Raw genomic sequence first — 13,547 nt, forward strand, 5'->3', positions numbered from 1 at the left:
TCCATATTCTATCACAGGGGCTGGTGAAACTACAGCCTGCCAGCCAATTACTGCCTGCAGCTTCTTTTTGTAAGTAGCATTTTGGGACATAGGCATGCCCATTTGTTTTCCTATTGTTTATGGCTGCTTTCATACAACAAAAGCATAGGTCATTAGGTGTGACAAAAATGGTATGGCCCCAAATCTGAAAATATCTGCTCTCTGGCACTTAATAGAAAGATGTATTAACCCCTTTTCTAGTTTCACAATCTCTCTTTAATGGCATAGTAGAATGTGGCAATCCCATAAGACAACGAATCAACTCTAGTTGTAAAAATGAATGTTTATATTTATGTAATAATTTTGTGAAAATAATCTAAATATCTAGCATCAAGAAATTAAATGAAATCGGTAAATTAAGAATTAACTATACTGAAATTGAAATGCTATACATACAGGATAAGACTTAAAAATAATGATTTATAAACATAAAAATACAATTTATCAATTTGCTACTGTTAGAGATGGTATAAAACTGGAAGTGTTTATAGTAAAATGTTAATAGTTGTTATCAATAGGTGCAGGGGAAAGTTGTGGCTCTCTTCTCCTATAAAGATTTGCATGCTCAGAAATACTCTATAAAGGCAATATAAGTTGGAATTGAGTGGGTCTGGTTTTGTTTGGTATCAGTAGATTGGAAAAACTACAGGTGAATTATTTTTGCTTTATGATTATTAACTAATAAGGTCTATAAGTAATATGTATGCTGTCAAAGAATCATAAAAATACACAAACTACGGATAGCCTTGAGAAGAGTGGGAATTCAAGAACACTTAACTGTGCTCACGCAGAACCTCTACATGGATCCAGAGGCAGTTGTACAAACAAATCAAGGGAATACTGTATGGTATGAAAGCAAGATACATGTGTGTCAGGGTTGTATCCTCTCACCATACTTATTCAATCTGTGTGCTGAGCAAATCATCAGATAAACTGGATTGCACGAAGAAGACCGTGGCATCAGGATCGGAGGAAGGCTTATTAATGATCTTGCTTCCTGAAAGTGAGGAGGACTTAATGCACTTGCTGAGGAAGGATTGCCGCGTTCAGTGTGTAATACAACTCAATATAAGGAATTATACTTATGGAAGCAGCAGTCCAGATATCAAAGGATGCATTGTATTGGGGAAATCTGCACAAGACTATCTGAAAGTGTTGAAAAGCAAGGGGGAAAATGTGCCTGACTGAAGCCATGATATTTTTAACTGCTTCATTTACATGTAAAAGTTGAACTTGGAATAAAGTAGATTAAAAAGGAAATGATGCAATCAAGCTATAGTGCTGGAAAGATTATTGAAAATACCTTGGACTACCAAAAGTAGAAGCCCATCTGCCTTGCGAAAAGTACAGCTAGACTGCTCCTTAGATGAAAGGTTAGCAAACTCGCCTCGTCTACTTTGGACATAGTATCTGGGCAACCAATCTCTGTAAAAGGACATCATGCTTGGTAAAGTAGTGGGCAGCAAAAAAAATCAGAAGACCCTTCATAAGATGGGCTGCAATGAACATATGTAAATATGTTTATATATGAGGAAGAGGAAATAGATCTATGTGCATATATTTATAGGTTTAGTATTAAGGTAGCAGATGGACATTGGGCCTCTACTCAAGTACTCCCTCAATGCAAGAATACTTTGTTCTATTAAACTGACATTCCATGATGCCCACCTTCCCAACACAACTGCTGAAGACAAATGTGTGCATAAGTAAATGTGGTGAAAAAAGCTGATGGTGCCCAGCTATCAAAAGATATAGCATCTAGAGGCTTGAAGGTAAGCAAGCGGCCATCTAGCTCAGAAGCAACAAATCCCATATGGAAGAAGCACACCAGCCTGTGTGATCAAGAGTTGTCGAAGGGATCAGGTATCAGGCATCATCAGAACAAAAAAAGTCTTATCATAGGGAATGAGCAGGTGAGTGCGGAGTGGAGACCCAAAGCCCATTTGGAGGTCACTGGACATCCCCTTACCATTGCAATACATTATCAAACGCTTTTCTACTGAAAAGTAGAGTGCCGGGGAAGGGAGAGTTGGTGTCATGCCCGGTTACGAAGGATGGAGAGTGGAGGCATGGGAATCAGCTTGGGAGCTGGAGAAGGTCCGATGTATCCTCCACCCCATTTTCCTCAGGCCAGATTTTCAATTTCTATGATTTTTAACTCATATCTTCTAAGAGTTATTAAGGAACCCCGGGAATGCCATGGTTAAAGTGCTCTGCTTCTAACTGAAAGGCCAGTGCCTTGAACCTATCAGACTCTGCAGGAGACAGGTGTGGCAGTCTGGTCCTCTAAAATTATGGCATTGGCAAACCTCTGGGGCAGTTTTTCTCTGTCAATAGGGTAGCTAATGGCCAGAATCTATATGACAGTAAAGAGTTGGTTTTGTTTGGTTGGTTATATGAGTTGTTATTTTCCACCTACAATGAAATATTACCCAAGTTCTATATGCTGATAAAAAGTAGCTGATACATAACTGAAGCTAACTGTCAGGGGAAAAGAAGGCAGGTTTTGGGGAAATCTGTCCAACTGAATCAGTTTCCCAAGATAACTATTCAAAATCGGTGTTATTCCATGCTTTAAAAAATCCTTTTGAGATAAAGCAAGGTAACCAAGTATAATTCCCTCTTCCCAATTGTGACAATGTTCTTTTCTGGCATAGCCACACTTTCATTATATTCAGTTTCATAGAAAGCCAAATGCCGAACCAACCCCGTTGCTATCTAGTAGCTTCTGACTCAGCAGTCCTTCATAGGGTTTCTGAGGGGATGTAACCTTATGGAGGGAGAGAGCCTCCTCCTTCTACTGAGTGTCTGGTAGGTTAGGTCCTTGAACTTGACACTTAGCAGTTCAGTGTTTACCTGACGACATCATCATAACTCCTTAATCTCATAGAAGCTTTGCTAATTTATAAAAAAGTAAATATTGCCGGTATAAGTTGAAAGGGCCTTCTTTTGAATCCAGTAATTTTTTTTAATGAAGTAGCACTGTATCCCTACTGCCTCTGTTATTTACCTTACGAAGCTATTATAAGGATGAAGTTAAATTAAGTAATGAATGTAAGGATGCCAAGGGCATGGCTTGTCAAATGATGCCCTTCAATCCGCTGGCTAATTTTGCTGCTCACACAATTTGCTCAAACATTCTATCTGGAAACATGCAAACGGAACAACTGTGTTGACCGCCACCCAATTTTCAACTGGTTCTGTGAGCAGCATTGCAGACAGCTGTGAGCTAAGGTCCTTAGGCGCTGTCTAGAGAACGATTTGGGGGAGATGATTACAAAGCTAAAACTCAGCTTAGTGCCCCTTGCACCTTATTCTGCTTCACCCTGCGGTGACTGCAGAAAGTCTCCCCTCCTTTATAATAGGCTAGCAAGATTGAAAGAAGATGCCGGGCATGATTCTAAGGAACACAGGAATATTGGTTTCAGGGGGCATGTAATTTACTGATGCCTTTGAAGGTCTGAGTTTTCAAACATCTGCAGCAGAATTCCTGTTCGGCACTGTCACCAATGTCTGCTGAATGCAGGAGCAAGCTTGTTTACCAGCTTCTCAAATGAAAAACAAGATGTTCTTGTAAGGAATTGCAAAGAAGTGCAGTTCCTTTTTCAGACAGAACCTCAGCTTTTTCCACCCGCATGGAGTTTGGAGAGAGTCTTCCAATACCAAATTCCAAACAGGAACAGGAACCACCTTCGAACTGTAAGGCTTTGGTTTCCTCTCCCACGAAATAGGTTTACCTTGGCAGATGTGCTTTTATTTTTTTCTCTCCTGAAGCCAAGACTCGGTATTTGCTTCCTCAATAACTGCTCGTTAAATGGTTGCTCACAATTCTTGGATGAATATGAGCGTGGTTGCCCAATACAAAAATTGCTTCAGGGTGGAGAAAATAAAAATGTACGTGATACTACACAAAAGGCATGTTTTCTTGAAGGCTTGTCTCTTGGGGACATAGAATTCGGGGCATTGGTAAGGCCAAAAAACAAAGTATCTCTGATTTAGTGCCCAAAGTCATTAATGCTTTGTGTCCCCTGGTTTTCTAAGAATTTCCTGAAACTCTTATCAGGTTTCATTCTCAGCCGTGTATTTAAACTGAATTTTGCATTCAGTGAACCAGGGGAATGTTGTATTTTCCAGCTACATTAAAATATTCTCTCTCGGGACTAAGAAAATACGTGACTATTGTGCAGGACACTGTAATTGACTCATAGACTATTCCGTGGAAGGATAGTATGTCCTCATTTAACAACTCTTCACTCATGAAGTAGATAAACTTTTAGGGGAAAGAAGGTGTAGGAAGAGCTACCAGGTATGAATATTTAAATAGTCTGAAGAAGAAGTATCTGAAAGAAAAAAGAAAATGTGAAATACCAAGACTGTCATTTTTCTTATATAACCGTGCTAAACAGATTTACATCTGTTTGCCTTTAATTCACTTTCAAGCATGGAAGTTGGGATTATTGATGTGCGGTATTTGAGAGCCATAACCCCATGATGTCCATATTCTGTCCATTCAGAGTCATTGTCTGAATGGTCAGCTTCTCCATGTTCCGGTTCCTGCAGTACCTATGCTGTGATTCTTCTTTCTAACATTTTGGGACTGGATTATTTGGTCCCTCCAAAGAATTTTGCTTATAGAACTATTTGTATCACGAATCATCTACTATTATTAAGCATCTACTTCTTTTTCTATTTACTAAGAATGTGAGCTCTTCCGAAGTAGAACATGCGTCTCACGGGTTTGTCTGTTTTCATTTGCGGTGGTGGCGCACACCACATGCTTACTGAAGGAGTGGAGAAGGAAATGGAGAAACATTAGCGTGGTGAATTCATGGTATATTCTTCCCGTTTTAAAAATCATTACAATATAAACAAATACCTACAACTTACTACAATTGTAGTCATTTATGCATTCAGTCCATCAAAATGGTTTATTGTTTATGCTTTGCCAGGCTCCAGGAGAGTGGGCATAGAGTCAGCGGTGATCTTCTAATAATGGAGGATTACCCGAGTCTCCATTATTGGGAGATATTGACAAGTAAATAAAATAAAAATTTGGTATATGATGCATCTATGAAAAATATGCATAGGGTGGTAGGAGGCAAAAAAGCAGTACAGACCTAGTTTAGATTGGATTGGCAAGAACGTCTCTCTATACAATTTGGGTATGGAGAGACAGATGGTGAATGATCAGTGAATTCAAGATGCTGACAGAATATAAATTTAAGTCTTAATGTGGAATGATGCATGATAGATGCATGATATTAGGTATTGAATTAAATATATAAAAATAGAGAAAGGCAAGGATTACTGATATTTTTTAATTAATCATTTTATTGTGGGCTCTTACAGATCTTATAACAATCCATAATTCAATTGCAATAAGCACACTTGTACATACGTTGCCATCATCATTTCCCAAATATTTTCTTTCTACTTGAGTCCTTGCTATGAGCTCCTCTATTTCCCCCTCCCTCCTACCTCCTCCCACCTTCATAAATCCTTAATCAATTGTATATTATTATTGTTATTTTGTGTCTTACACCATCTGTTGTCTCCCTTTAGCCCCATTTGTATCTTTGGCTAGATCAACTGGGTAAGCAGAGGTATCATTTACTAAAACAAAACATGGTGTAAGGAACAGCTTTGAGCAAGAAAAAGGGAGTCCAACCTGGGACCTGTTAAGTGTGAGGTGCCTGTGAAGCTTCAAAACAGCAATGCCAAGTAGTAGATGGGAGGGAAGCTCAATGGTGAAGTTGGGGATGTAGGTAGCAATTTTCATGCCGTCTAGGGAGTTTTCAAAGCCAACTAAATAGATATAGAGCAAAGTACAGATCGTTCAGGACTTAGAATACTTAGATTTTAGGTATGAAACATGCATAAAAGAACCTTAGTAGCATAAGAGTTAAAACGTCTGGCTGCTAACAAGAAAAGCTAATGGTCCGAACCCACCCAAAGCCCCACAGGAGAGTGCAGTGGCATTTTGCTCCTGGAAAGATTACATCTTTGGGAATTTTCTGAGGCCATTATAATCTGAGTTAGAGAGTCACTCAGGGTAAAGATGACTCAGGACCTTCTTTGTGCTAGTCTGCATGCTGTGCTAGACACTTTACTCCATCAAGCATTTTCAAGTCCCTGGATGGTACAAATGGTTCTCGCCACTCTTGGCCGATGCCTGACATTTTGAAGAGTAACTTCAGTCCACTTAGAGGACCTGGAGGTTTCCCTCTAAAGGCCATGATGGTGCACAGGTCAGTGTCGTTCTATAAAGAATGGTTCAGCATTTTCATTCAAAGAATTAGGGGCCTGGAACATAAAATGTTAAAGTATTTAGTCCAAGGCTATACTAATATTATGTGCCAGAGGTGGGGATTGAACATAAGACTATTTTATCCCAGGACACATATGTTCATTAGCATAATGTGCTGGGTTTGAATAATATATGTAATACTCCCTATATCAAAGTAGCATAGTGATGGGCTATTAATTGGGCTATTAATTGGGCTACAAATTGGGCTATTAATCAGGAGGTTAGCAGTTTGAAACCACAAGCATCTCCTCAAAAGAAAGATGAGACTTTCTACACCTGTAAAGAAAGAAACCCATAGGGCCATGGGTCACTCTGAGGCAGAATTGACTCAATGGCAGTGAGTTTATATCAAGGAGAAAGGTATGACTGTCAGCTCCTCTAAAGATTCTCGCGTTGTCAACCCTATGGGGAGTTCTATCGTGCTATACAGAGTCACTGTGGGTTGAAGTCAACTTGAAACCTAAGTTCTTCCATTTGGAGAGGGTGGAGATTTTTTGGGGTATGTATCACATCACTTATCAGGAGAGACTAGTCTGTAGAGAAGGGGGCCATTTTTGGTAAAGTACAGGGTGAGTGAAAATGATTTAAGATTCTCCACAAGATGTATTAATACAATGTGGCTGGCCAGGATTCTTAGTAGTTTGGCACTTAAGACCTAGTAATCTCACATAAGGAGATTTCTTTGAGGATACAGCCTGTTTCGAGTATAAGTGGACACTGGAAAAGCCTGTTTTGATTTTACTGAGTTTGTAGCCGGCATTGGGCTTGTCCACATCCAGGTTCTTGCGCTTGAGCAAATGGCCTACCATATTGCATGCGCCACCTAGAGTCATCAGCAGCCACAACCTGATCTATGAACCTTATATTCATTCACCTCTGCAGCCACAAGGTTGTCATCTTCCTGTCCATCTTAGGTTCATTGTCCTCCAAAGTTACTTGAGTCATGTGACCCATATACTGGGAACTTACCCAGACATTGAACTTGCCAACTTCCAAGAGTATGTGAGTCATCTTCATGATATAACCCTTTCTCTGTGCATGGATACATAAGCGTCACTCATCTTGCTTCTCTATAGAACCAACAGTGGTAGTTACATAATCTGGTGTCAATTTGAGACTGTTAAGAGTGAAGGGGTGGAATTTAGCCTGTCACTCAGGTCACAGCTTGATGACCTCATCTGGAGGTGCTATGGAGGTAAATAGCTCACTGGAGGCCAGACCCACACTCTCCCTGCTACACAATCCTGTTGACAAGCCACATAGAGCTATGCTGATGGAGCCAGAGCCCTGAAGCTGGAGGAGCCACATGGAGACCCATGCCAGCACTGAGATGCTTCCACCGCCACTGGATCCATAAGACTTTCCACCCACTGGCCTGTGGTCTTCCTGCATTCGGTGTCATTGCATAGGCTGCACGAGTCTGAAGAGGAATTTATAGACTGGTATCAGACATATGGGTTAATATCAGACTCATGGACTTGATCTGGACTGGGCTGCAATGTTTTCTCAATATACAATTGTTCTTTTATATAAAGGTCTTTCTTATACACAAATGAGTATCTATGAAATTGTTTCTCTAGTCAGCCCAGACTAACACACCCACATAAGTTGATTGGTACCAAGAGTTGTTTTAGAGAAACACATGTGTTAGGATGAGTTTTTCAAATTAGCTCTTATGTCTGATTAGTTTTCAATGTACTGATAATTCTGCATCTATTAGTAAAGAGGACACTGCTTATCTATGGTATAAGGTGACATTGTGAATATGCAAAATATCACCACAAGTGGTGATGATTAGCAAGACTTCTTGTGACCCGTGTATGATGTTTGCTGCAGTTTGTCAGGGATTCTGATTCGCTGGTCCTATTTGCAGTAAAGTAGGAAAAGAAGGACATGAGCTCAGGCTTTCAGAGTCATAGCCCAAGCTTTGCAGAAAGGACTTCAGTGTTTCCATTTTCGCTCTGAAAGAAAGCCTTATTTCTTGAGGTTACAGAGCTGATGTGGTCCAAAACTAAACTCAAGGGTCTGATCCTAAGAGAAGCTGAGTTACGTAAAATGCCAAATGACTTCTCAACCTCAAAATGTGTCTGAGATTGATTGGGAAGCAATAGGACCCTGAAATTTGGGTGGCACATATGGCAGATACTCTGAGATTGAGCCCCTTAATTCCATTGAATCCCTTCAGCCAACAGCACCATCCCTCCCATCCGAAATAAGTACTCTACCTTTTCCTGCTAATCCCTTATTAGTAAAACCATTATCTTTTCTACCCACCGTTGAGAAGGTTAACTCACCTACACACCCTGCTCTTGCACCCGTGGCCTTGTCTGGAGCTTAGTTGGAGGCAGACACCTTACAGGATCTTGCTGACTGTTCCCAGAAAGCCCCTTCACCACCCATTCTGGCTTCTAGATCTATGGCTAGAGTTAAGCCCCAACAATGTGCTCCAACATACCCACAACTGTTAGGATTTTGTAGTACACACAACGCCTCATTCTGCGGTGTGTGTAGTCATGGTGAATAGATGGTGTTTCCGCAGCGTCTAACAACAACATTAGACCTGCACACATATAACCTCATTTGATCCTTACAGCAACTCGACAGAAAGGTGCTACTGTCTTCGGCTGAGAGGCAGCCAGGTCTAGTTTGTGTGTTTCCTTGTTTGGTTTGTCTTAGGACACGTGGCTAGTTTAGGGGTAGAAGGGTCCAGACAGGTGCTTGACTGTATGTCAGATTCACTCCAACACAGGACGGCGAGGATTAGCATCTTGCCAGTCAATGTCTGGAAGAGCCTGTGAGTGTAATGTAAAAACTTTGTTGAGGTCCACGAAGTCAGAATAAGCCCGAGGATTTATAGATTAGAATAACAGGGAGAGCATTTCTTATTGCTTTTCTAAGAAGCAATGGCTTTGTCAAGACTCTGCTATTTCCTTAGTGACACTAAAATGTAATATTTCCTGGAGTCAGTAGGCAAATCATTCAGTATCTGGACCACAGTATTCTTTAAGATGAGGTTTGAACTAAATATGCATAATACCCTCCCCTCTTAAAGTGTATCAATTCAGATGTCTTATATACGTGTTCAATTTACCAGAGAGAACATTTTGTTTTGATCATGCATAGAACCTGCAGACGGGCACCAGATTAACTGGAGAATAATCCACTGTGCTCATTTTCAATGAATGTTCTCTACTCATGAAAGAGTCTCTTTCCCCAGTTGCTGCCCTTTCCCGGGCAGGATTAGCACCCGGTATCTGAAACCTACCCTAATTTCTATGTGATTTCATTCTCTTTGCCTGCTCGGAACATAATGTACTGATGAGATACACACGACATTATGCAACAAATTTAGAATGTAATTACTATTAATTTCATCTTTCTATTACGACCGGAGCAAGGCTGAAATGCAGAAGACACGACTTCATGCCATATCCCTGCCATAGTTCGGTAACTTTCCAAGCCTGAAATGTGGTGAGGGAGGTTGCCTAAAGGCAGGTGTAATTACCCCCAAGACCCTCTAGGAGCTGTCACAGAGCAGACATTTGTTACAAGTCTCGCTCAAAACTGCACAGAGGGACTAAAAAAGAGAGAGAAAGGTGTATATTATAGACATCTTGCTACCTAACTGGACAGATAGATAATAAACTTGGCTCCTTTTCCAGCTGAACTATAAAAATCATATAATCTCTCCCCTGACAGAGATTCACCAAGTCAGTCTGGCAGTCCATGGATAGCCTTGAACCTAGGGTTACTGGCAAGGATAAATGAAAATTGCATGTGTCTGGGATTGATCCATTGACCCTCATTCCAAAACTTTGCTCTGTGGGGAAAATACTTTGATCAAGAAAAAAACCATCAACAAACAAAAATCTAGCAACTTCTCAAGGACTGCCTTCCTGAAGAAAGACCCTAATGGTGATCTCATTAGAAGATGAAATTATATATCATTTAATAATATCTATAAGTATATATGTATATTTTGCCCTCTTTCTACCCAAATCCTGAACTTATTTCTCGTCTTTTCATGGCATTACAGTTTATTTGCATATAGGTTTAATAAAAATCTACCCTCATTTTAAAATAATATTTTGAAGTATAATTGAGATAGCAATTTATAAGGAAATAAATAAATATCAATATGTTTTTGATTTGTGCCAAATCTCCACATCTGGTATTCAATATCTCAACTGCATCATTTCCACTGTGTTAAATAGTGCTGGAAATGGATGTGAGGCCTCTTTAAATACTGAACTAAACTAATAAGATAATTGAATAGATAATTGACATACAGACTCTAAGAGACAGATTTCTAAGTCTATGCAAAGGTGTACATATGGTAATTTCTGAATGTATTCACTGTTTAATATGTATATGCACTTGAATTTTTAAACTCTAATTCTTTCAACCTCTCATGCCTTCTGCTTGCATATAAACTTCATCCTGCTTGGTTCATATTGAATATCTATCAGCATAGCTACATTTTGGTTCATATTGACTATCCATAAGCATAATCACCACTGTGTTCATTTTAGTTAAATCATAGGTTCCCAAACTTAAATGGCCTATTTCCCCCTTTTCAGGGAAAAAGCCTACTTGGTGCCTCCTCTAGAAATTAAAAACATTTGTGCTTTATAGCCCATAATTCCAGGTAAAGTGCAGGTATATGCTTTTGCAGCCTACCTGGACCACTCCAGTACCCCCTCATGGGGAAGTATCACTCATTTTGGGAAACACTGATTTAGACCATAATGAATGAACACACAAGAGAGACGTTACAATGCTCCCAGCAAGTAGAGACTGGTGATTATACTGTGAATGAAAATATTTATGAAATAACTAATAGAACAAGATTTTGACATGCTAAGCGACAAGCCCAAAGGTTGCTATTATGTGGCTAGCTAGAACCCCTTCAGAAGGAAGGCCTGGTGATTCACTTCACAAGATGCCAGCCATGGAAAACTTCATGGAGCGGAGTTCTACTCTGCCACACATGGAATCAGCAGGAGTTGGAATCAACTCAATGGACTGGTTGTATGCTGCTTTGTGATGCATAGCCTCCTACCTCAGGAACAGCGCTGGTATTCTGTAGGACAGCTGTCCTTGCTAATGGCCTCCCTTGCTTCAGCCATACTAACATTTTAGCAAGGATCCAACACACCTGGTATGCTCCTGTCTTCGGGCCTTTTCTCAGTCTTCCCTCTGTTTGACACACTCTTCCTCCAAATGTCCTCTTAGCATCTTCCTTCACCTCTTTTCAGTCTTTGGTTAAATCTCACCTTCTCATCTCTTATTTGTCTTCGCCTGTTCCACAATGATTTTTTTCGCCATGATATTCCCATATATAACATACTACATAATAATACTCCTTAATACATGGTGTTTTATACATTCAATTTTGGACCTTACTCTCTGAGAATTCTATGGGCCTTGATTATAGACTTACCAGCAGTATTCAAATAAATACATTTTAAATCAAACAAGAGTACATTACTGCTAGAGCTTTTTTACAAAGAGATTGGCTATCGGGAGGGTTGCAAAGAACGGTCGTCAAATCTTCTGTCCCTGACTCTATGGAATCTGTTCATCTCATCTCATTGTACAGAGACATTGATCATTGTCTTCCTATCACCGAACATTGCTCTCATTAAAGAATGTAATCTTTCAGTTCCTGGGTGGGGGTGGGGGGTGGGGGGACAGTATAAACTATTCATGAGGCCTAATCTGTACCTTCTTCTAGGGTCATTCACTTTTTAACGAAGAACCAAATAGGGACTCTCTAGATAGCACAAAAGACTGCAGAGAAAGAATGGGTCTCCCTTTGCAGAATTCCTGTGGCTTGGGCAATCTCTTAGCATCAGCTCTGAAAAAAAAGTGTTCTAGTTAAGAAAGCAAATATAAAAACATTTGGGTCATTGCTAGTTATAGCTTACTCTGTATTTTGCTTAATAGGTTTCCTTTGTTTATAGATTCACACAGCTATGTCTGGTAGAAAGCGTCATGTTGATAAAATAAAATGGTTGGCAACCCTTTCTAAACAAAATAGAAATTATGCTTGTTGGCACTCGTAGATAGCTACTGACATGAAAAATGACCATGTGTTCTTAAAGATGCTCCGTTGCTTCATCGAATTCATTGCCCTTTGGCAGGTGAACTCTTCTTCCTGTTAACTACCAAAAGTTGTTACAACATCAACTGATATTTGAATTATAGAAATCCTTCATGTTCACATACAGAGTAGCACCGAAGAGATTGCTACCTGTCCAGTAATGCACAAAGAAGATAATCTGTAACGGATACAAAGGCACCTAAATTCACGTTTTAGCAGATTGAGAAGAACATTCCTCAGAACATGTTGATCAATGCGATGATTATAATATGAGGTGATTGTTACATGTTTTCAATGATTCAGAGATGTGGGAAAAAAATCAAAGTTCTCTTATTGATGTAGCAATAATGAACATCAACAATTCAAGGAAACATTGTGCTTAATGGTGAGTAAGATTTTCCTTGTGAAACTGAATATTCCTTTTTCTTTTAAGTCTCATTCAATAAATTTTTAGTGGAACATCTGTTTCATACAAGGTACCAAAGGGGATGCTGTGTTGAATACAAATATATTCAGTTCAATTCAACAGACATGTGTGAATACCTCCGATCTCCCAGGAATCTTACAAGTTGCTAGGATACAATGATAAACAAAACATAGTCCTTCTCATCAAGAAACTAACAACTTAGTAAGACACTAATACACCATGAAATCATTAAAATACAATATGGGGCTTTCACTAATAAAAGCATATCTAAGAAGTATCTAGCTATATAGTACAGGCATGGAGAAAATAAATATCTAAAATGATGTCCTCACAGAGCAGGGTAAATGTGATTTTATTTGGAAGGATCTGTAAAGACTTTGTAAGGCAAGGCTGGGAAAATAATTTAATTTAGTTGGGCAGGGGTGCCTTTCAATTTTGGAAAAGGACATATGCAAAAAAAATCTAATGTGGGAGGGATGAGAAGCATAAATGTCAAACAGAGGTTATAGTAATGTAATCTTTATGGAGGTGAAAACCAGTCTTTAGTGTACAGTAATATGAAACAAACTGCATCAGGCACCTTGACGTATAGAAAGGTGGGTGATACATAGGACTTGTACAGAGGAAGCACAGACATTAGTTCAAGAGAGTAGGAAAGGACTACTTAA

This window comes from Echinops telfairi, unplaced genomic scaffold (genome assembly GCF_000313985.2).
Source record: "Echinops telfairi isolate 266 unplaced genomic scaffold, ASM31398v2 ScPeMD7_4225;HRSCAF=4972, whole genome shotgun sequence".
NCBI classification, from domain to species: domain Eukaryota; kingdom Metazoa; phylum Chordata; class Mammalia; order Afrosoricida; family Tenrecidae; genus Echinops; species Echinops telfairi.